A 25,335-nucleotide genomic window follows, 5' to 3' on the forward strand; every position below is an offset into this window, starting at 1 on the left:
ATATCTTTACCAATATGAGATCTAAATATATGTTCAGTTTCAGGAGGACAAACCCTTTCAATTGATATATTTGACCATATCCAAGGTCATGTAGATTAATTTATTCTAATCCTGCATGATGAGTAATAAAATTGAACTGAGTATACATGTGTGTCATGCCTGATATTACTGGTGCACAAAAATATAGCTAACAGAAATGGGAAAAAATGGTTTCTTAGATTAATTTACTCCAATCCTGCCCGAACGAATTTCAAGTGCCAGGGCTGTAGAGGATGCCTTCTTGTTATTGGTTACCAAAGATTACTTATCTGTAGCAAAATGTAATATTTAAAGTAAGAACCTTCATAAGATGTTTATTGAAAATATTGATCTTGTATTTAATGTACTTTCAACTATTCATTTTCTTTATTCAGGCTGCATAGAGATGGCAAGCAATATCAAAGGATATTCTTATGTGGACTGTATTGAGCCACTGAAAGAAACAATATGAGAAAAATTTGTTAATTTTGAGAGGGAAGAAGGTATGTAACTTGCCACTTGCAAACACACAAGACTGGTCTTTTATGTTAATTCTAACTTATTTGTAACATTTTTGATATATATCAAAAACTGTATTTCTGACATCACTGGACGTTAGTGAACCTTACTGATTTTAATTGGTGACTGTATTGTTCATTCACTTATATGAACATGATTTCAATGTCTTTGTAAAATGTTTTTTAAACAGCTGCTACACCAATATACTACATGTACACAATGAATACATCTTGTATGTTAAGTGGGACAAATACTGTCTCTTTGTATTATATTTGATACATCAGATAATGTTTTTAACTGAACTAATTCTTTTAACAGTGATCTGACATAGAGTCCTTAGCCTAACTGATTTTATATGCATGAAGACTGACTGATGGTTAGCTATTACAAAGAGGCATATAAAACAACCTGGTAAATAGCTATGTTGCATAGTGATTTCCATCATACAGTATTATAAATAACAAGTTCATCAAAAAGAATCAGTTACATATTTGAACATAAGAAATAGATCTTAGGTATTTGAACATTACTTTAACATTTTGTATAATTACTCACTAGGTGTTGAAACAAGTCAACCAAACACTCAGAACTGTAAGCTTATAAGATATCTAAAGAATTGTTAAAAGCATTTTATGTGTTTATTTTTAAAATTGTTTGTTAAGTTTATTATGTTTTAAAAATCCTGAATAAACTCATGAATATTTTTAACCACAGAACAGTTGAGTTTCTAGTAATAGTTACAACTGTAATCTAATGTAACAGTAAATTTCTTATAATCCATAAGGTGTAATATATAAACTAACATTGAAACTTGAAACAGGTATTTAAATATTTAATATAACTACTTTTAATTCTAAATTTATTTAATATATCTTTACAGAAATATGGTACACTTTTAGTAAATATATTGTATACAAAAGAAATTTAGAATTTTTAACAAAGTATTTCTACTAAATATTTGTCTTTGAATTTGATCAGCCTCATGCACATTTTAATTAGACTGATTACATAACTTCTGGAACCTTCTAAATTATTATAAAAGATATTTAATGTCCAAACCTATATTTTATCTGCTGTTTTCTCAACCCTAATACAAAATGAGCTTGGTTCCTTTGACCAACCTTGTAACCACCACAAAAAATGAAGCAAGTTTAAGTTACCCTTTGTTTCTTCTTGAATGACTACAGATTGCTATAGAAGATTATAATTATTTATCTTAAGCAGCCTTAGGCTTGTATATTTAACACCTATTATCATTGAATTTTTTTATAATTTTTATTGTTTTTCGAACTGTTTGGCTATTAACCCTGCTTAACAGAATGAGAAACCACTTACCAAAGACATGGCTCAAGCTAAGATAAACTGTTGACATACATAATTCAAGTACAGCTCTTTTGCTTATCTTGGTGAGAAATTGTTTTATTTTGTTTTCTATTTAATTCTTGTTTTCTTACATAACTTGCTATACTCCAGTTTTTACATTTTATATATTTTTATAACAATAAGTAAAAAACATACATAAAAATGAATTTAGTGCTTACATGTGGGCCATGTACGTTTTTTATTAGCATCTGAAGGTTGATAAAAAGTTACTCATAATTTTGGCATGATCGTGGTTGGCACTGTACTGAATTTCAAATATTCAAATTTAGAACACAAAATATCAACATACACAAATAATACAATGTCCTGTAACTATTGTAATTTAACAGTCCTTTGAAATAAACTATAAGTGCTTTAAAATGTCCAAACCATTTTTAAGGTGAATGCAGTGATATCATCTGTGACTCTGTAGACTGAACAATTTAAAAGCTATTACCACAATGAGATAACATTATACACTATGCAATAAATTTAAACTTTCTGTTGATATTGTTGTTAATAATGTTGTAGCAAACATTATTTTTGTGAAAGACAGGATATGATAGAAGGGTTTGACTTTATGATTTATATTTCTGTATATCAAGATGATTGGAAGCTTTAAAATTGTCTCAATAATATATTTAGCAGAAATTTTAATTTTTATTAAATATAAGGAGCTCAGATAGGGTTTGAGAATGTTTAAATGAGCAATTTTGAGCAAACCAGAGTCATGTGATACATAGAAGCAAAGGTTAAGAATTTATTTAAATATTTTCTTTTAAAATTGAGAAATTAATTCTTCTGTAATATTAAAAATTAACTTCTTAAGTAATGTTTTTACACCACATTTATTAACATAAATTGATAATAATGTTTTTAATTAAATTTTAAATGTAACTCTGTAAAACCTCATGATATGTGAAATCCATCTTTACACATAGGCTTAAAAACTGTTATAAATATATTATTATTATTTCAAGTGTTAAGTGGAGTGTTACAAATACACACATTAAACTAAAAATAGTCATTTTAAATTCATATTTGGAATTAATGTTCAATAATGAGTAGGACTATAACTTTCATGGAACAACCTAGCCATAGTCTCTCTTAGTTTGTATTATGTATAACAAGCAAATATAAATTCAGTGTAAAAACTTAATGCAAGATTATTAATCATGCCTTATAGATTCAGGTTAATATTTAGGCTATATCTTGATGTTTAATTGACATAAAAGGCAATCAAAATAAAACTTATTACTTTAACATTATTATGTTGTATTAAAATATCTACTTTTGTATCATGTTGGTCAACGTGTACATTTCACAACTCTTTGCAGTGTTATGTGTTCAAAATTTAAATCATTTATGGTATTGTCAATGGACATGAAAATGTGATGTCAAAACATAATTAATAAATAAAATATGAAGAATATACAAGTTTTAAGTTCTTATTCTCATAAAGAAATATTTAAAATATAAAGAAATATTACTTTCAGTATCTACTTTTATTTTGTTTATCACAGTTCTTTTATTAGTTTGCAATAACCACCAAAGAATTTTGAAATTTAATAGAATTGATTGTAGCACATCTACTTCTTTCAAATCAGAAACAGAATACATCTGAAATTTCTAATGTTTTACAGAGAAATATTGAAGGTGATAAATGAATAGAAGGAGCGGTTGTATCATGATTTAAGATTTCTGCATCTGTATAAAGTAGTTGTGACAGTTTTTCTTGTATTTCTTATAAAGTATAATTAAGTTTTTTTATTTTTCACAAGATATTTTTACTCATTTATAGCTGTCATGATAATTTTCACATCATCCTGAATATTTAAAATACATTGATTTCAATATTAAAGAAGGAGACCCATTAAGAATCTAGTGTGTTTATTAATGAACACAAGCTGACAACTGTCTTACTCCAGGCATATGGAGGTATTATATTAAATACTCAGTGAGTTTCTTTTAAGTTAAACCTGGAAAGAAAGGTTTTTTTATAAGTAGAATGTTCAATAGACACAAAAGTAATAGCAAAAGAAATCAATTAAAAAACAAATTCTGATGAAATTTTAATGTAGTTGCTTTATTCAGTAAATTATTTTGAAATATATGCACTTTAGAATGATATTCTTGCTTGCTTTGAATTGTTATATGTTTAGATATATATATATATATATGTGTGTATATAATGCATAATTAGACATTTAGAAAACATTGCTGGTTATTAAATTTTCTATGGAGGCTTACAGTTTTGTTTTAAATGTGTTCACTTCAGAATGATATTCTTGCTTGCTTTGAGTTATCCTAGGGAAATACTGCTTGAAAAACTACATTGGCTCTATATACCACTTTTCTAAAGGTAAATGGTGGTCCATCCACATGTTTGTTAGTCTAAGACCAGAGTGCAAGTATTAATTTGACACACTTGATGTTTGGCTTTGATTTTTTTCTCAAATAAATTCAAATTGTATATAAATAAATTAGGTGTTTTTTGTATTTATTGTGTTGCTTTCTCTGTAAATTCTGGTACTATAGTACATCAGACAAAAGTTAACTGTTGTAAATCCATATCAACCTATTTATTATTCAAGTGTATTATTTTCTTAATAATTAAGTTTTTGTTTTGGGCTTTTCTATTAGAATAGAATATTTCAAATAATTAAGATATTTAAACAGTATAAAAGTGTATAATAAACTTGCAACAAATGTGGAAATAGAAGGTCACTAGCTATGCCTCTCTGATTACAATATGCTCTATTGGTAGCATGAAGGTAAAAGATGACATAAAAAATGTTTGGAGTGTTTTTGAATGGGTAGTTAGTGCTGTAGGTCTCCATGTTACACAAGGTGATATCATCTGTGAAGCATACAGGGAGTTTGATAACTTTCTTGGTGCTGTACAAGTAAGTGTATAGACTGTGCAGCCAAAATATAATTCTATATAATATTAGACTATTCAGGAATTTATATATCCATTATTGCTTACTTAAATGCTAGAAAGTTCTCCAGTATCAGTATCTTAATGATCATTTGTACATGCATCTTATTAAGTATCATGAAGCTGCCATAGTAATACTTCTTTGAAGTTTTCTTTCATAAAAGGCCCCTCGGTGTGAATGTTGTGAGGGGACCAACCAGGGAAGGATTTGTACTTTCAGTTTACCTCCTCTGGGATCTAAATATCCACCCATGTGTTTGCTGTGTGGGGTGACCCATAAAGGGGAGGAGAGGACTCTGGTGGTTGAGAGGTCCAAGCCTCAAACACTATTTTAACTTTGAATTCCTGTAAGTAGGCAGCTTTGGGGTGGTCCACCTTGGGTCAATTGGCTGGTCCACTTGGGCTTGGGTCAACCAAGAGCCAATGCTGGATGTTCTTAACAGGTGTTGTGGATATTGTATCTGATGCTGTTGTTTGAGTATAATGCTCACAAAACCCTAGCATTGCTGCAGTGTCCTTATTTGGCATTGTAGTGCATACCCTCATAGGGCTCCATGGTGGGTGAGGTCAGTGGGCACTGATATATTCTTTTTTTATTATGGATCCTCCAAATAAAAACTTGAATAAAACAGTGAAAAAACAGTCCCTAGGTAAATGGCATGCTCCCTGATATTACAGTGGTAAGTCTAAGGATTTACGATGCTAAAATCAGGAGTTTGATTCCCCTCAGTGGGCTCAGCAGATAGCCTGATGTGGCTTTGCTATAAGAAAATACACACATAGGTAAATGACCATGACTTGAAGATTCTGAGCAGCAATCTTCAACATCTGTAACACCTGTACCTCATTTTCTCATACTACATTCTCTTTCATACAAATCTTTAGGGCAAATGTCTCCCTTTTTCATTCAGAAGGGACTAGAGAGACTTTCTGGCTCTCCAGAGTTAGTCAAAAAGCTCAACACAGTGAACTCCTCTTGCATTCAAAGGTGATTTGGGATATACCTATTGAGGTTACACCTCATGCTACTTTGAATTTGTCACACGGAGTTATTGTTGAGAGGTATTTGAAGAACATCCTGAGTCAGAGATTCTCACTGGTTTCTCCACCCAAGTAGTTTCTGCAGTGAGGCATATCTCGACTCGCAAAGATGGGATTATGATGCTGACCAATGTCCTAATTTAAACATTTACATCACTGCATCCACCTGCCACAATCAAGGCAGGTTATCTTAATTGCAAGGTATGGCCATACATTCTAGACCCTCTCAGATGTTTCCAGTGTCAGCAATTCAGTCACTTGAAGATATCATGTCATGGTTCCTTGACATGCGCTCTTTGTGGTGGCAAGGCAATGTGAAATGCACCAGTTGCAATGGCTCTCACTGTACTACTTTCATTCTTTCCCTAAATGGTTGGAAGAAAAAGAGGTGCAGCATTTGAAAATGATTCAAAACATTACTTATCCTGAGGCTTGAAAGTTGCTGTCCACCACTTCATCTCAAACGTATGCTGCTGCACTTCCTTCCACTACTACAGTAGAAGTGCAGACAGATTTCTCTGTGCCTCCAAAAGAATCATTCTCAAACCAAATGAAAAGTCTTTTGACCTCTGTGGTTAAAAAAGTTGATGAATCAATGTCAACACCCATCTCTGCCCCCTAACATATATTCCAGCAAACCCCAAGATCCATTTCCTTTGGTTCTGAGTACAGGTATTTCCTCAGGTACATCTTTTTATCCTACCTCAAGATGCAAAATGATCCTTCATTCATGCCCTCAGTCACTGGAAACCTCTTCCAGCAACAAAGACATGCCCATTCGACCCAGGGCAGGATCTATGGAGGTCGACAGAACTCCCTCGAATAAAGACAATAAAGAACAAAAACGTGGTCATAAACAGAAGGGCTCTCCACTCAATTCACCTACACATAAATAAAAATGGTCACCTTGATACAATGAAACTGTTGAGGCTTACGTTCTAATGTGGATGACATTAAAGCACTGATTGCTTCCTACCATCCTATATGTGTTTTCTTACAGGAAACATTTCTGAAACCTGCTGATACAGTCACCTTTTGGTAGTTTTCTTTGTACAGAAATGGCAGACTGTGTGATGGAAGAGTACATGGAGGGGTGGCACTGTTGGCTTATCAGCATGTGCCCATCCTGTCCTTCCCACTTGACACACCCTTGGAGTACCATCACTATTTGTTCTCTCTACCTGTCTCCTGGAGAGACCTATGATCAATCAGCCCTTGATGCTCTCATTGAACAGTTTCCGTCTCCCTTTTTAACACTGGGCGACTTAAATGGACATCATCCCTTCTGGAGAAATACTGATACTGATGAGAGGGGTTGCTCCTGAGAGTGTATGATGTCTGATCACAACCTTTCTCTTTTTAATACTGGTTATTATTCTTATTTTCATGCATCTAGTCAGTCCTTTACTGTTGTTGATTTCTCAATTTGCTCCCCTTCACTATTCTCCCACTTTTTATGGATGGTTAACAATAACCCAAAAGGCAGTGATAATTTTCCTATAATTTTGAGAGAGATTGGATGTGGTCAATGCCACCTGCCCCACGTACCCCAGTGGAAGCTGTATGATGTGAACTGCCATTGTCTTTAAGCCATCAGTAGACCACTGTGTGGCAGCAGTAACTGACTGTATTATACAGGCAGCTGCTCATTGTATTCCTAAAACCTCGACACATTTTCCATGATATCCTCATTCATGGTGGAATCCTGCCTGCCACATGGCACAGAAGGCTCAAAGATGGGCTTGGGATATTTTTAGGTATTCCACACTGAATCACAGCAGGCCTGTGCACATACTTGGCAGGTAAGATGTCGAAATCAGAAGGAATCTTGAATTAAATTCACAACCAGCATCTCTTCTACCACCAGTTCCAAAGCCTTATGGGACAAGATTCAAAAGGTCAGTGGGTAATATAATTCTGTCTCCTTCTTGATCTTGCTCTCTGATGGCCAAGAATTAGCTGACACCTGGGAGCATTGACGATACTCTAGGTGAAAGCTTTTGCCAGGTATCTAGCACTTCTGCTTCATCCTCCACATTCTTAGCCATTAAGACTCTGGCAGAGTAGTCACCTCTTTCCTTTCAAGCTGATTATCTGTATGATTATACTTGCCCCTTTACATTGCTAGAACTCAAAATGACCCTTCATCGGTTGGACCTGACAATGTACACTATGAATTGCTGTGCCATTTATCTCCTACTTCTCTTGCTTTTCTTCTGATTGTTTTAAACTGGATCTGGCAGAAGAATGTTTTTTTCTGATGCCTGGTGCCAGGCTATTGTCCTACCTTTCTTTAAGCCTGGGAAGGATCCCAAGATTCCCTCAAACTACCATCCAACTGCTTTGACGAGCTGTCTCTGTAAGACCTTAGAAAGGATGGTTAATGCTCGTGTGGTTTGGTTCCTTGAATGAAACAGTCTACTCTCACCCACCCAGCATGGGTTCCGATGACAGCATTCCACCATGGACCACCTGATTTGAATTGAAATGTCAAGCAGAGAAGCCTTTCTCAAATAACAACATCTTGTATCAATATTCTTTGACATTGAGAAGACTCATGATACAACATTTATATGGGTTACCTTGCCATTTGTCCATTTTTATTAATTTTTAATGAACAGATGATTCCATGTTTGTGTGGGTTTTACACTTTTCCGTTCTTTTCTACAAGAATGTGGAGTCCCTCAGGTCTGTCTTTTGAATGACACACTTTTCAGAATAAAGATTAATGCCGTCACTGAACAACTCCCTCTTACTGTTGCAAACGGGCTCTATTTCGAAAACTTTAACATCTCATGTCAGTCGTCGAACATGAGGTACATTCAGCTTCTCTCTTTCTAAAACCGTTTGCATGCACTTTTGCCACCAATGGGCTTATTTTTGAAGTTATTCTTACTAGACTACTCATTGGTCACAGTTTTTTAACTCATTGTTTTCTTTTATCTGGGACTGATGCACCAATGTGTTGTCTGTGTAACACTCAGGTCACAATAAGCCACATTTTACTGTCTTGCCATTGTTATGACTCTCATCAACAGCACCATTTTAAACATGTTTTGTCCCAAGGTTTATTCGTAACATTATACAGTGTTATTGGTGATGGTGACACTGTACACTTTAGAAATATTTTTAGTTTTTTAAAGGCCATTGATCTTTTTAATGCTATTTAAGTTTTTTTAATTTATACACTAGATCTTTTTTAATGTGATTCCCTTTTAAGATTCAAAGTACACCTAGTTCGATTTGAAATTGGAAAATGGCCATTAAGTCAAATAACTTGAAACCAGGACTGGAAAGGCCAACCTTAGGTGACTAACGCTGGTGTTTGAACTTACCCATTAGTCATCCTGGTGAGTTATGATAATTACAATTATGCTACAGAAATTCTTGTGCAACTTGTAGTACTGTGATTTTTCTCTCACTGTTGTAGACTAGATGTAAAATTGGATTTAGTGTTATTTATGTTTTTAATTAAAAAATTGAACTTTGTTTTGTTTTGCCTTAATTTCCTTTTATGAATTTTAATAATTTTACTTTAATTTTAACTTTTTACCAGATGTTTGGTGCAGATAGCCTGGTTGCTTTGCACCATAAAACACCAAACCAAACAACCAACTTTTATAAAAGGATGATTCTTGGATTAAGTTGTGTTAATTCTTTGTTCAGATGATAACACATAATTCATCAAGGAGGAGTAATAAATTCATATACTTCTTTGTACTGGTAATATTGTTTGTTTAATTAATCTAGGTGTCATAATTATTTGTTCAGATGTCACCAAAGAGAAACAGCAGATCTTTACAGTTTTGTTAACTAGTGTGGTAATCTGATTGTTGAATCAGTTGTGTTAATGCTTTGTTTGGATTAAAAAGAAGCAACAGATACTTACAGTTCTACATATTAATGTAGTTTTAAGAGAAATGAGGATAGACTAATAATTTTAGCAAAATACTGAACAGCTATTAACACCATTATTATAGAACTTTGAGTGAGAAAAACACAGGCTTAAGAAGTTTTGATATAAAATATTAATTTTGGTTCTCAGTTTGCTACTGAAGAAGGAAGGTCCACCTTTTGAAAGTGCTTGGGTTATAGGTTTTTATCATTTTATATAGCTTTGAGATTATTATTTAAATTACTGTTCTGTATATTTAGAATCATCAGTTAAGTATATCACAGTTATGAACATTTATCATAAAATCTGTAACACCTCTTAAACTTAAAAAATTGTTATTTGTTGTATTTAAAATCAGTTTTCAAAATAAACTAAACATGCTTCTAGCTGATACTGTCATGAACACTGAAAACATTATATTCCTGAAGTTTACAAATTAAATGTTAATATAAAACATATTTCTAAATAATTTTTTCTGTCATGTGATATACCGGATACTTATTTTGTTTAAAAGTATTTCTTTGTGATGTCCAAACACAATGTTTGTGGTATTTTAAGAAATAGAAATTCAAATTTACAACATTAGCAAGCTAGAATATAAAATAAGAACCTCCTATTTTATGTATTGTCTGAGATATATTTAGAAAATCAAACAAGTTGGTTCTGCCACCTCTGTATGAAGTATTTATAACCAATCAAAAGTTCAGAATTTACCTTACATGATTTTTCAGCTTTTGGAAAGTGTCTTGATGAGTAAACCCATTTTTCTGTTGTAGACATTAAAAAAAATTATGTTGTTTTACATATTACATTTGCACAACTCAAAAGACTTAACAGATTGTGGCAAGTGAGTACAAATTTTGTAAGTAGAAAAGATCATTGTTTTCTGTATTTCTTTATATACTGTTCTGAAATTTAAAGATTTATTTGTAAATAGTAATAATAATATATATACATGTGTAATATATTACAACTGAAATATAATTGTATTCTACAAAACACTGGTCCTCTAGAACAACGGAAAGATAGTTGCAATTATTAAAGGCCAGTTTTATACTCTTTAAAACCAGCTGCGGTTGCATGTGGCTCACTGATTTGTGTATTAAAAATTGTTGTAACATAACACACTCAACCCTTTGTATTATTATACTTTGGATATTTAACTTAGTTGAAAAATGGCAGTTATAATAAGTTAAACTACTTTATGAGGTTTGAGGTACATTTGATATTTTTATTGTCTTACAGAGAAATATTGAAGGTGATAAATGAATAGAAGGAGCGGTTGTATCATGATTTAAGATTTCTGCATCTGTATAAAGTAGTTGTGACAGTTTTTCTTGTATTTCTTATAAAGTATAATTAAGTTTTTTTATTTTTCACAGGATATCTTTTACTCATTTATAGCTATCATGGTAATGATCACATCATCCTGAATATTTAAAATACATTGATTTCAATATTAAAGAAGGAGACCCAATAAGATACTAGTGTGTTAGTTAACGAACACAAGCTGACAATTGTCTTGTTTAATTGCATATTGCAGGTATTTGTATCTGTTGTGAGAATATAATATTATCTTGTAATGTTTTACATTTATTATTTACCTTTGAAACATGTTACTGGAGTGATTACATTAAACATTTGTAAACACATGAATATTTCAAATTTTGTTAAAAGTTATAGATCCAAAGTCTGAGAAATTGTTACTCAGGACAGAGACAGATTCAAGATGTTGTAAGGTTACAACTAGATCTTTACTAGCACTGGTGATAAATTTATATTATTTTCATGGTTTAATTTACCTATAACTACACTACTATTAACTTCAATAACAAAAGACTACCAGTAGCTCATTTGAGTTGTGATAAGTGGTTTGAAATGCTTTGTCCTTATTTCTGTTAATATTAAAGTGATTTATATAGAAAATAACAGTTTATGATACACATTTAAAATTTATACTTACAAAACAATGATAAACTCTACACTACATGTTTTCATTTATTAATGCCTTCACTTATACTGATGTAGCACTTGCATTTTTGCTCATCTTGATAATCAACAAAATAAAAAATCATCTAATAAGTAATCTAACTTCAAAACTATGAAAAATTGATTCTGTAACAATGTTATAAAAGCCACAAGTTTCACAAACAATATTAACTAATGAAAAACAAAATATCAAAGTCTGGACAAATTGTTAGTGCCTAAAAAAAAACCAAGCCTTGAAAATTTACACTGTCAATGTTTAATTAATGTTCTATTTGTTTATAAATAATTAGTTACAATGGTAAATACTTATTCTTCACACATACAACATGTTTATCTTTACCATTAAATACAATATTTTTATAATATTAAGAAATAGAGAAGTGTGAAGGTGATGAAAACTTTCATTACGATACTTCTGCTCACGTAAAACTTTTCTTTATTATTACTGATCTGTATATGCTCAAGGATTTTACTTTCCACTATCTTCCATACTTTCACCTTTGTTCATGTGTCTAACATGGTTGAGCTATGCTGTATCATGTAAATAATCATGCAACAACCTTCTACTGATAGGAATGTGACACCCACTTATGCAGGTAGCACTTCCTGATTTATAGTTTAACTTCTCATTAATTTGTCACTCAAGTGTTTAGACTTATTACTTGCCATGCTTTGAATTTTCAAATTTTGCTTAACTTTGTTCATAGTTTTGAACTTAAGTGTTTGGTATTTAACTTGCAACTTTCAAAGTCTAAAAGCACTAATGTGAGAATTGAATTTACTTCATGAAATTCTTTGATTACCAAGATTTTTCATTTTGAATTATGTACTCATTTCATATTCAGTTATGAACTTACACTTTATTGTTATGACTTCTTCAACTGGTACTAGTATTTGTACCCACAGGTGACCTTTATTGACAGAACATTTGGTACTCAGTGAAATAAAGTCATTCCTGCAGTGTAGGGGTTCTGCTGACTATCAGTCTTTCTTCCTTAATCCAGGATGTTAGATTAGAGGATGAAGACATGACAGGCTTTTTATGTTTTGTACTTTCATTTTTATATGACACACATCCTTTTTCTGAATACTGTATGTCCTCTCCCATTCATGTAATCTTAAATGCCCATACTTTGGTCTGTCATTCAGATTCAAATTCTGTAGATTCTTTAATCCAAGTTTGGTTTCAGACATAGATATTTCATATGTAGAGTATATCCATCTTTGTTTATCTTTAATCACCTGCAAATGTTACTTCACATTTTCAATTTGTCTGATGCTATCTATCATTCCTCTGAGAGGTTTTTGAAAGGTGGTCATTCTCTTTTGTTTTTTGTGGTAGCCCATTTGTTTTCTTTAGCTCCTATGTTGTTTGGATTTGTTGGGTAGATACATCCTCTTGACATGTATGAATTCACTATAGATTTACACACTTTTGTTCTTCAATCTGAATCAATTACAAGATATTTTGTTTTTCATTTGCTGGGCCACCTCCGTTTTTCTGTTGGGTGGTCAGAGCTTTTGATAGATTCTCCACTCCAAGGAAGTATAGTTACATTAATACAAGGACAAATCACATTCTCTAGCTCCATCATGGACAGTAGCCTCCTGGCACACTCAACTGTTTGTTGACAGTAGATATGTTTCATTTGACTCCAACTCAATGTTTGGTTGATACTGAGGTTTTTTAAACTCCTACTTCAACTGTTTCCAGTTCGTCTCCAGTCCATGAGACCATCAGTTTAAAAAGCACAATCCTGCTTGAAAGGTTCTGTTACATTTGGGGACTTGTTTTGGAAACTCTTATCCCCCAAGATCTGGCCCACATGATAATTCTTTATGAATTAAATATAATTAATAGCAACTTGCTAGAGAGCCCTTGGATTCTCCTATTTCCCTTTTCTTCCTTCTTCAAACAGAACTTAATGGCTAAACAGACAACACCACAGTTGGAGTACCTCTTCTACCTACTAGACTAGATTTACAACTTTTTACAGGTCAGGTTGGAGGGGTTGACCTGGATGCATGAAAATTATCTGGTCAGTTGTCCAAGGTCAAGTCCAAGTTTCATATCATTCTCCTGGAACAGAGATATAGTGTATAGGCTCTCTTTAGATGCATTCTGAAAAGAACTAATCTTGGCAATGTTACACCAGATCAGCATGTGATTCCAGCTTTATGTTAGGGGAGGTAAGGTATCATGTTAGAAATTATAATTTTCTTGTGGAGTAAATATGTTTCCAATAAATAGTTACCTCTCTTTACACTTCCCACCCTTCATTCCCACTTGGTGCTTTTTGTTATTGGTACCAAATCTCCAGGGAGAGGAAGTTGCCTGAGAAGGGTATGTCACACTCCTGTTGGAAGAGGGTATTTATATGATTGTTTACATACTACAGCACAGCTGATTCACATTAAACATGTAGGGGTAGATGGGAGTATTAAGACTAGTGGTGAATGAAACATTTGAGCATGTGGAGGGTAATAATAATTGAGAAAAGTCTTTATGTTAGAGTAGGTAAGTATCTATAAGAAGTACATTAACTGTACAGGAAAATCAAACAAGATGGTTCTGTTCATCTCTTCTGTCTTTGAAAATGCTTGTTTACATTTACTTACTTCACTCTATGATGTGTTTATAACCAATTGAAAGCTCAGATTTTCTCCTACATGATTTTTTTTGTTTTTGAAAAGTGTCTTCATAAGTAAGCCCATTTATGTTGTTGTAGACATTCAGTGAAAGGTAAGATGAATAGTGTTTGAAAAAATAGTTTTAAAGGTACAAATACAGTTCAATTAATAAGAACAGTTATTTACAGTGGTACTGATATAGTAACTTATAATATTCTTTACTTCAAAATGTGTATATAAAATTGTTTACATACTCCACTTGTAAGATTTGGTAAGGCTTAGGAAATTGTTGCAAGTGAGCACACATTTTGAAAGTAGGAGAAATCATTGTTCTCTATATTTCTTTACTGTTCAGTGTTTTAAGAGAACTAGAAATTTTAAGATACATTTGTAAATAATAATAATACACACATGTGTAATGTATTGCAACTGAAATGTAATCTTATTCTACAAAATAATAGTCCTCTACAACATAGGAAAATAGTTTCACTTATTAAAGGCCAATTTTATATTTTATATCAGTTGTGGTTGCATGTGACTCATGGATTTGTGTATTAAAATTGTTGTAATTGTATTATTATACTTTGGACATTTAACTTAGTTGGAAATTGGCAATTATAATAAGTTAAACTAGGTTATGAGGTTTGTCACATTGACTTATCAATGACTTATGTTGATTTAAATATTATACACTAAACCAGTAGTTAAAAAAGGAAATTTCAAACACTAAGGTGTTGAAATTACATCTTCAGATACCACATGTCTACTGAGTGACCTAAGTATCATGATACTCATTTCAATTTCTGTGACTTGAGGCTAGATTAGAAAATTTTATTAATTACACAATATTTTATTCAGGCTTGTTTGATTGTTTGTGTCATTATTACTTGTAATACAAGACATACTTCAAGATTAGGGATTGGTGTGAGCTGATAATTTGTGTTTAGTATGTACAATAGAACTTGTTGGTTTAAGTAATTAGGAAGCTTTCATTGTGACTTAACATTGTGATGTGTGTTGTATTTTGGCTCATTTTCATTTTGCATACAAATACTTTTTCAAGCAATTAGAACATGGAAATAAAACTGACAATGAATAGTAGAATCATGGCAGCATATGTAAACCTCTGTAGTGAATGTTTTTGAATTACATGTACACTGCTGGCCAAAACCTTAAGGTTAATGAACATAAAGAAAAAATATGCATTTTGCATTGTTAGACTCAACCACTTATTTGAGTAGAGCTTCGAAAGGTGAAAATAAGAAAAGGGATAACTAAAAACCTTTTTTAACATTTAATAGGGAAAATATGAATACCATGCAATTAACCAAAATACTAGCTGGTCAAACATGTAAGACATACCAAAAAGAAGTCCTAAACAGGGTAGGAAATGCCCAACAAAAGGTCTTAGCAGTGAGTTGCATGGACGTCATTGAGAATAACTTCAAACATTCCCTTTGGCATGGTCGATATAAACATTTGCAGAAGGCTGGCTGGAATTTTATTCCAAGTGGTGTAGATGGCTTTACAAAGATCATACATTTTTTGGAATTGACATCCATTTCTATGGACTTTCCTTATCAACCACCCCCAAACATTTTAAATGGGGTTCAGCTAGGGCAAACACGCTGGATGGTCCAAAAGAATCACGTTATTAGCCATGAAAAAGTCCTTTGGCCTGCAGGCTGCAGCATTGTCCTGCTGAAAGATCCAGTCATTTCCACACAAGTAAGGGCCTTCAGCCAATAAGAATGCTCTCTCTAACATGCCAATGTGGCCAGCTGCTGTTTGATGCCCCTGTATAACCTGATGCTCCATTGTTCCATGGAAGGAGAAAGCACCCCAGATGATGATGAAACCTCCTCCACTGTGTCATGTAGAAAATGTCTCTGGTGAGATATCCTTATCGTGCCAGTAATGTTGGAAGCCATCTGGACCATCCATGTTATATTTTTTCTCATCAGAGAACAAAACCTTCGTCCACTTTTCTACATCCCATTTTTGGTTCTTTTCAGCAAAGTTTAACCAAGCTGTTTTATGGTGTGGAAGAAAGCGTGGCCTTTCAAGACGTTTACGGTTTATAAAGCCTTTCTTTCGTAGATGCCATCTTATTGTTTTTGAGCTGCATTCTGTGTCCATAAGGGCCTTAATCTGGTTAGATGATCAGCTGGTGTCTTGCTGGACAACCTGTCGAATCCTCCTGCTCAACACCAGCAAAATTTTCGTGGGCCTACCACTTGAAATTCTCATTCCGTATCCCTCAGGGTCTTTTAAGAAATTTGCCAAAGCAGTTTCACTATGCCCAATCTCACTAGCGATGGTACATTGAGAGAGATCTTGCTTTTGCAGCTCGACAATTCTGCCACATTCAGACTCAGTCAAGTTTTTAGCCTTTGCCATGTTTTTACCCAATGTAACACAGGAGATGTCAGTGGGATGTGTTGACAACACTAATATTTGAACACAAATGACTAAATTGCATTACCTATTTACTGATTAAGGCTTTGTTTCAGTATGGTCTTAAAATTTTGACCAGCTAGTATTTAGGCTAATTTCATAGTCTTCACATTTTCCCTATTTTTCTTTAGTACTAGATGAGTCAATAGATGTTAGCGACACAGCACAGTTGATATTTGGGTTTGATATGTAACTTCAGATCTTCAAGTGAGGGAAGAAATACTTGGCCTTTGTGGATTACATGATCGAACATGTGGAAAAACATATCTGAAAAATTTCTTGAAATGTGAAAAAAATTCAATCTGGATTTAAAAAACTGGTTTCTGTCACAACAGGCAGTGCTCCTGCAATGATTGGGGCAAAATTAGGATTTATTTATCTTCTGAAGCAGCATTTAATTGAAAATAATGTGAAGTCCATGCTGCCATTCTTTCCATTGCATTTTGCAACAAAAATTTATGTGCTCAGATCTATAAAAGTGATTGAAAATTTTGATGGACATTGTTGTAAAAATCATGAATTGTATTAGAAGTGGAAGCTCTCTCATCCATCGACAGTTTGTTGAGTCTGAAGAAAAGCAGTGACTGTAATTTTGATCATCTTACTGATTTTGCAGATTTGAGATGGTTAAGTAGAGGAAAAGTTTTTGAATGATTTACTTCCTCATTTCCTCAAACAAAATAGCATCTTGTCAAAAAGGGTAAGATTGAAAATTTCCCTGAAATTGAAACTTTGTCATGGCAGTGTGATTTGCACTTTCTGTGCAACATGATGGTTAACTTGAATAATTTGAATACAAATCTTCAGGAAAGAGGTAAAATAATAAGTGAGCAATCACAGTCTATTCAAGAATTTTATTAAAGCTGAACCTCCTTGCAGAACAATTATAAAAGAATGATTTGACACATTTTGCAAATTTGAATAGTTTTCTAGAAGATAGTAAGGGCTATGATTTCTCTGATGCTAAACTGGATCAAAATTCTATCTTAAAATTTTGAATCACGTTTCTCTGCACATAAAAATTTGAAATTGATATTTGAATTTTTGCATAATCAATTTCAATTTGACTTACGAAATTTCATCTTTATTGTCTTTGAATAAGTGTGGATTTAAAGACGAGATACTTACTCTGCAAAATGTAGAACACATAAAAGGTAAACAAAAATGTTCTATCAGAGAGATGTGCCTTACTATTCTGATAAATGAGAGTCTTCCAAATTTAAAGATAGCAATTTCAAAATTATTTTCCACGTTTGGATCGATATGGGTATGTGAATCAACATTTTCTATGCTAGATTTTGTCAAGTCTGGATACAGATCTTGGCTTACTGACATAAATTTAGAGGCAGAGCTAAGATACTCACTGAGCATAGATATTAAGCCAAATTTCATGAAACTTGATGATGAAACCCCATCAATTTTCACAATGAAGGTTAGTTGAAATGCAATTATTTTGATTAAACTGATATCTTTTTTTTTTTAATAGTGTTGCAAACGTTGTTTTCATTAGCCACAGTTGTGGCCACTATGAAAAATAAGTTGCCCACTCCTGCTCTAGAGTACCATATAATCTTACAATTTGTTTTTTATTAGGGATAGTAAACTTGAAAATACACAAATAGATACTGTTAAAAAACAATCTAATCATAAAATATTAATGTGGTTCACTCTATTTTAATATTTCGTATAATACAAATATATAATATATATATATCAACAGACGAGAAATATGACTTGTCACATCTGAAACTTGTTACTCTGAGATCTACACCAACAAACCATTATACAAGTGATCGCGAAGAACGACCCTTTATTTACACGCTATGTACAATTCCTTAACAAAGTTTAAAAGATAAATTTTCATTTTTATTACATTACTTTTAACATCTGACTTTTCCCACTGTTAACCCTCACTTATAAGTTTTATATTTCTGCCATTTTCCTTCTCTCGCTTTCGTCATTTCATTACGACAATTGATTCACCAGTATTGTTACACCTCCAACCAATAAAAACTGTGAAAAGCAAGATTAAAATAGAATTATAATATTATTGAATATTTGTGTATAATAACTAAGGAGTTAAGTTATTGAAGTATAAACGGAACTGTGGGAAGAAAAAAACAAAATGTTATAGTAGAAAGTTTCTCACCTTACATTCTACGGGTACTTCGACCAGTATAAATTTAGGTATAAAGTTTTGTATAAATATTTTAATTGTAAATTCATATAAGGTCATTCGATAAATCTGAATTAAATTATTGAAATCAGAAACAAAAGTTAGACAATTAGTATATATCATTTACGTTACTCTAAACCCTGCGAGAGGCTTAGTAATTAGTGTTAGTAATTTAGATAGCGTTATTCTGAAAACTTAGAAAAAGTGAAGGTTTTCTGAGAAAAAAGAAAGATTCTTTTTACATCAAGTACTGCAGGGGAAAAGTGTTCGGATTGTGCTGATACAAACTAATTTTTTTATCTATTAAATATGGTACTTTTTATTGAAAAAAGTTTTTCTTTTAAACTTTATTTCTTAAAACTATATACATTGGATTTAAGTGGTGGAAAAGAGAAATGAAGACCTTTAACTAGGACTAATTTATACTGATTATTTATGTTACAATGAACTTAGGTTAACAATCAGGTCGCTAGGAATGAACGCTATTAGTCAATCAATTCAGCCTCAAATTTTGAACATGTTCACGTCGAGGAATTTGTCTTCGGTCCATTGGTTCCTCTTGTTTAGTACATCGATATAATCAACGCTGTTAACAACGATCTTAAGGTAAGTAGAGTACACATTGAACTGTTTCAGTAAGTTGTCTGTTCTGTCGATGTTTCGTTCGAAATGCTTAATCCAACGCTTTGCTCCACCAAACATGTTCGCCCACTATTCGTTTTTTTTTGTTTTTTTGTAGATGAGTGGTTGGTGTGTCGTGATCTTTAATGCCTGTATTCTTTCACTGCTAAATAACGGACGTCAAGCGTAGATAACCCTCGTGTAGCTTAGAGCCAAATTTAAAACAAACCAATAGTCTCTTTAGAGAAATTTGATAAGCTAACGAAAATTTCGGTTTAGTTCTTTAAATTGGAGAAACTTTGGAATAACCTAGAAGCTTGCATTCTGAAAGAAAGCAAATGTTAAGGTTTACTTTTTAAGTCCCATTTTGCAGAGGCACGACCTACAGGCAACAGTTCTTTTACTTATGGTCAAGTCAGGGCATTAGCAATCGGTGTGCTCGAAGGAAAACGATGTATGACGATTAATAGGATAACTATATTGGAGATGAAGAAACAATTTCATGTAACAACAGGAACAGAGATAAAGTTTACGGAATTCTACAGATTCCATCTTCATTACTTTAAAGCAAAATAAAAAAAAAAAATACATCATTTCTAACTGAAAAACTAAAATACATTGCTGAAACAACGATAATTTAATCAATACAAAAATACATAGAAAGTAAATTACTAACAATAAAACATGTACATATTTTAAGTGGTACAATTTTAATGAAGGTAACATGATATTCGGTGTTGGTTAAAGTTGTTTGATGTGGATGGTTTCTTTAAGTACTAATTCCAGATCAGTGTTATCCCTGCAAAGAACATTGATATTTTATAGTTCGTGTCCTGTTTCTTCACTATGTTGGTGTATAATCGAAAACCATGTGTTACTCAACTCTATGTGTATTTTCATGAACAAACCATATTCTATTAACTTTTACTACTAGATGGCGTTGGGTTGTATCAATGCAACAGCAATTATAGTATTCACACATGAAAATATGGAGAAGCCATGAACAAAGATAGATACAGATGTCTTTTTAGTCAGAAGAATTACCATGTACATGATATAGGGTTAAACATCAACTGGAACTAAAACATAATTTGTGAGTTATAAGAAAAAAGCAACTACCTGTCACCATATTGCTCTGTGCTCTTCGTTTTTTAACCTATCATTTTACTTCAGTTTTTTTTTATCCTACCATGACTTATAAGCATCTATCAGATGTTGAGTGCACACTCACCTATCAAATTTTAGACTTTAAGTAAAAATAATTATAAATCTATACAAACAGTTTTACTCAGAATTTATAATTTTGTAACATTTATTCAGTGTAAGTCACAAAGAAGTATGAAATTCATTCAGACTTTCATGTTTGTTTTCATGTGAACTTTGACCAGATTCTACAGTAGACAATTTACTTATTCATTTTTAACGTTTAATCCCAAAGCATGTGGATGTGTTTGTTAACAGTGGTCAATTTATTATTGATTTTTAACCCCTAATCCCAAAGCATATAGATGTGTTTGTTAACAAATCTTTATTGCTTGATAGACTGAACAACCACCAATGAAGACCAACTTTCAAAGTAGCTGTAGTCAACATCTGAATGTGATTGGACAGAGAACATTATGTACTTTTTTTTATGTATACTGTGAACCTTGTTGTCTGCCCATCCGTTCATCTGTCTCCTGTTTATGACGGCCACTTTTCGTGTTGAGTGTGAAAAGCTACTGATGAAGGCAAAGTTGAACATTAACTATTTAGATAACAGTAGAACAGGTATGAATAATGTTGACAACAAACAGGATATTCGACACTAACTTGTTATGAATTAATAACTCTATTATTCACATGGCCAAGCGTGTTAAGGTGTGCGACTCGTAATATGAGGGTCGCGGATTCACATCCCCGTCGCACCAAACATGCTCGCCCTTTTAGCCATGGGGTCATTATAATGTGATGATCTATTTGTTGGTAAAAGAGTAGCCCAAGAGTTGGCGGTGGGTGGTGATGACTAGCTGCCTTCCTTTTAGTCTTACACTGATAAATTAGGGACGGCTAGAGCAGATAGCCCTCGAGTAGCTTTGCGTGAAATTCAAAAACAAACATCATTCACATATCAACATGTGACAGTAACAGTATGTTACTGTTGAGTGGTTCTTATACAAATGTGGAACATCAAACAGAAAACCAAAACCCATTTAACACACTTACTCTAGAGTGTCACACTATCTTACAGTTTGTTTTTATCACTGCTAGTAAATTATTATCCTTTTAACTTTAAATGTTTGTTTCTCAACAGCATCTATTTGTGTACTTTAACCTAATTATAAAACATTTTGTGGTTCTTTCTATTTTTATATTTCATGTAAATCTTCAGATGACCAGTACGACTTTTCTCATCTCAAACTTGTTGCTCTGAGATCTACATTAACAAACTGTTATACACGTGAGCGTAAAGAACAACCCTTTATTTACACTATGTACAACTTCTTAACTATGTTTAAAGGAGGAATTTTCGTTTTTATAACTCTTCTTTTAACATCTTCTAACTTTTCACACTGTTATCCCTCACTTTTCAGTTTTATATTTCTGTCATTTTCATTCTATTTCGCTTATGTCATTTTTTTACAAAACTGATTCACCAGTATTGTTACACCTCCAATCAATACAAACTGTGAAAGACAACAATAAAATGGAACTACAATATTAGTGAATATTTTAACAAGACAATGTTAAGTAATTAACATTTTATATATGATAAACAAAGGAATGTTATACGTATCGTATTAATTTTTATAATTGTCTGAATCTAAAATACCAAAAGTGGGAATTTTTAAATAGATTTTTGTTTGTGGTGCCATTTGATAAATATGCCATAATGTATTTATTGTTTCAGTAGATAGATATAGATATAAACGCCATATTATAGTAAGATTAGAAAATATGACGTAATTCTATATATTGGATTTACAAAAAAATATATATCTTCATCATTATATCATGCTACAGTTGTTAATACATAGCCTATATTATGTTGTTGTATTATTAATTAACTTTGCTTTTTGTTCGTTATTTTATTAAAGTTTGTTAATTATAATTATATAACCCACAACAACAACTTAATATACTGTGATGGTTCACCTTGTGTCGTATCATCATTACTAAAATGTTTACGACAATTCATTTTCTAAATTCTCTCAGCTGTGTTTGGAACATTTTCTCACGTTGGATGACACTCAGTTAAGGAGCATTGATAATGTGGTGGAGTTTACAAGAATATGCAATATTTTGATTAAGTAGTCATTTTAGTTAAAATAACAATTTTAGGTAGGACTAATTTACACTATTTATGTTATAATTATATAGGTTGACAATCTGGTCACTAGGATGAAACTAGGATTAAATGCTGTTAGTCAATTCAGTCGCAAATTTTGGACATGTTCACGTCGAACAATTTGTCTTCGTTTCATTGGTTCCACTTGTTTAGTACATCGGTGTTAACAACGATCTTATGGTAAGTAGAGTACACATTGAACTGTTTCAGTAAGTTGTCTGTTCTGTTGATGTTTCGTTCGAAATTCTTGATCCAACGTTTGCTTTACCAAACATGCTCTCCCTTTATGATGCGTGACAGGGCGGTATACTGTTGCGGTCAATCCAATTATTTCCTTGTAAAACAGTGGTTGGTGAGTGGTGATCACTAGGTACTTTTCATCTTCTTCCAATGCTAAATAACCGACGGCTATAGCAGATAGCCCTCGTGTGGCATTTAGCCAAATTCAAACAAACCAATAGTTTTTTTAGACAAATCTGATAAGCTGACGAATTTTTCAAAATTTGGTTTTCTTCACTAAAATGGAGAAACTTTGGAATGATCTATCGAAATTTGCATTCTGAAAGAAAGCAAATTTCAAGGTTGACTTTTTTAACTTTAATGCCCCATTTTTCAGAGTCACAGCATACAGGCAACAATTCATTTACACATGGTCATAACAAAACATCAGCAATCAGTGTATTGAAGGAAAATGATGTTTGACGATTACTAGTATAACTATATATGAAGATGAAGAAATACTTTGATATAACAGAAGGGGACAGATATAAAGTTTTCAATATTTTACAGATTCCATCTTCAGTATTCAAAGCAAAATAAAAATACATAATTTCTAACTAACTAAAATACATAGAAAGTAAATTATTGACAATAAAAAAATGCTGAACATATTTCAAAATGTCTATTTTAATGACGACTGCATGATATTTGGTGTTGGTTAAAGTTGTTTGATGTGTATGGTTTCTTTATGTACTAATTCCAGATCAGTGTTATGCCTACAAAGAATATTTATATTTTAAAGTTTGTGGCCTGTTTCTTCACGATTTTGCTTTATAAACGAAAATCATTTCATGAACATTCCAATAATTTATTAACTCGTACAACTAGATGGCTTTCGGTTTTTGAATATAACAGACTTTACCGTCTTCACTCATGAAATATGGACAAGCCATGATTTTGTTTTGAATTTCGCACAAAGCTACTCGAGGTCTATCAAATCTAGTCGTCCCTAATTTAGCAGTGTAAGACAAGAGGGAAAGCAACTATTCATCACCACCCACCGCCAACTCTTGGGCTACTCTTTTATCAACGAATAATGGGATTGACCATCACATTATAACACTACCATCGCTGAAGGGGCGAGCATGTTTGGTGCGACCGGGATTCGAACCCGCAATCCTCGGAATTACGAGTCGGACACCTTAACACACTTATAAGTCAAGAAAAATCCCTTGCATATGATATGGTGTTAAACTAATCTGGAACTATAACATAATTTATGAGTTATAAAAAAGCAATTAACTATCACATATTGCTTTGTGCTTTTTGTTTTTTAATCTCTCTTTCTAACAGCCTCTTTCTTAACCCAACCTCGATTTGGGAGCACCTTTCAGATGTTGGGTGCACAATCTACATATCAAATTTTAAACTTTAAGTAAAACATAATACTAAATGTATAGTAACAGTTTCACTCAGAAATGTTTTAGACTCTTCAGTTTTGTAACATTCATTCAGTGCATGTCACAAAGAAGAATTGAAATCAATCTAGACTTTCATGTTTGTTACCTTCTAAACTCTGACGAGTTTCTCCAGTAGACAATCTACCTATTTTTTTTTTTACTAATCCCGAATCCTATTATTGTATTTGTTAACTAATTTTCATTTCTTTACATACTAATTACTCATGTCTCGTTTTTTGTACAATTTTCTTAGTGGTTTACCAACAACAATCATTTTATTTTACTCTTGTATGATATTAGAGAATGGATCTGCACAACAACCAATGAAGGCTGGCTTTGAAAGTAGCTTCAGACAATATTTGAATGTGATTAGACAGAGAACATTATGTATTACTTGCTTTATATATATCGTGAACAGTGGTGTCTCTCCATCAGTTTATCTCCTGTTTATGGTGGCCTTTCCTCCTGCTGAATTTGAAAAAGCGGATGAAGTCAAAGTTCAACATCAACTATTTAAAGAATGGTATAACGGGTATGAATATTGTTGGTAACAAACAGGATATTCTACACTAACTTGTTATGAATTAATAACACAGTAATTCACATATCAACATGATGTAACGGTATGGTATTGTTGAGTGGCTCTTAGCAGAACACTTTCTATACAAACATGGAACA

General features: G+C 32.5%; 2 long non-coding RNA genes across 5 annotated transcripts in view; one reads left to right on the top strand and one right to left on the bottom strand.

Annotated features, from left to right (window-relative positions):
* The window catches only part of LOC143229843 (uncharacterized), a 48,980-nt gene extending 23,884 nt beyond the window's left edge, over positions 1–25,096 (top strand). The window contains exons 4-8 of one of the 4 annotated variants that reach the window (XR_013016092.1): positions 414–521; positions 19,483–19,635; positions 21,193–21,420; positions 23,011–23,158; positions 24,958–25,096. This is a non-coding gene — a long non-coding RNA (uncharacterized LOC143229843). The remainder of the gene's footprint in view (positions 1–413; positions 522–19,482; positions 19,636–21,192; positions 21,421–23,010; positions 23,159–24,957) is intronic. The other 3 variants (XR_013016095.1, XR_013016093.1, XR_013016094.1) reach the window with 3 other exon arrangements.
* On the bottom strand, positions 18,423–19,490 carry LOC143229844 (uncharacterized). Its single transcript, XR_013016096.1, has 2 exons — positions 19,003–19,490; positions 18,423–18,866 (listed from the first exon to the last, which is right to left on the bottom strand). It is a non-coding gene; the product is annotated as an uncharacterized LOC143229844 (long non-coding RNA).
* Positions 25,097–25,335: the final 239 nt, after the last annotated feature.

Source organism: Tachypleus tridentatus, chromosome 10, assembly GCF_004210375.1.
Source record: "Tachypleus tridentatus isolate NWPU-2018 chromosome 10, ASM421037v1, whole genome shotgun sequence".
Taxonomy (NCBI): domain Eukaryota; kingdom Metazoa; phylum Arthropoda; class Merostomata; order Xiphosura; family Limulidae; genus Tachypleus; species Tachypleus tridentatus.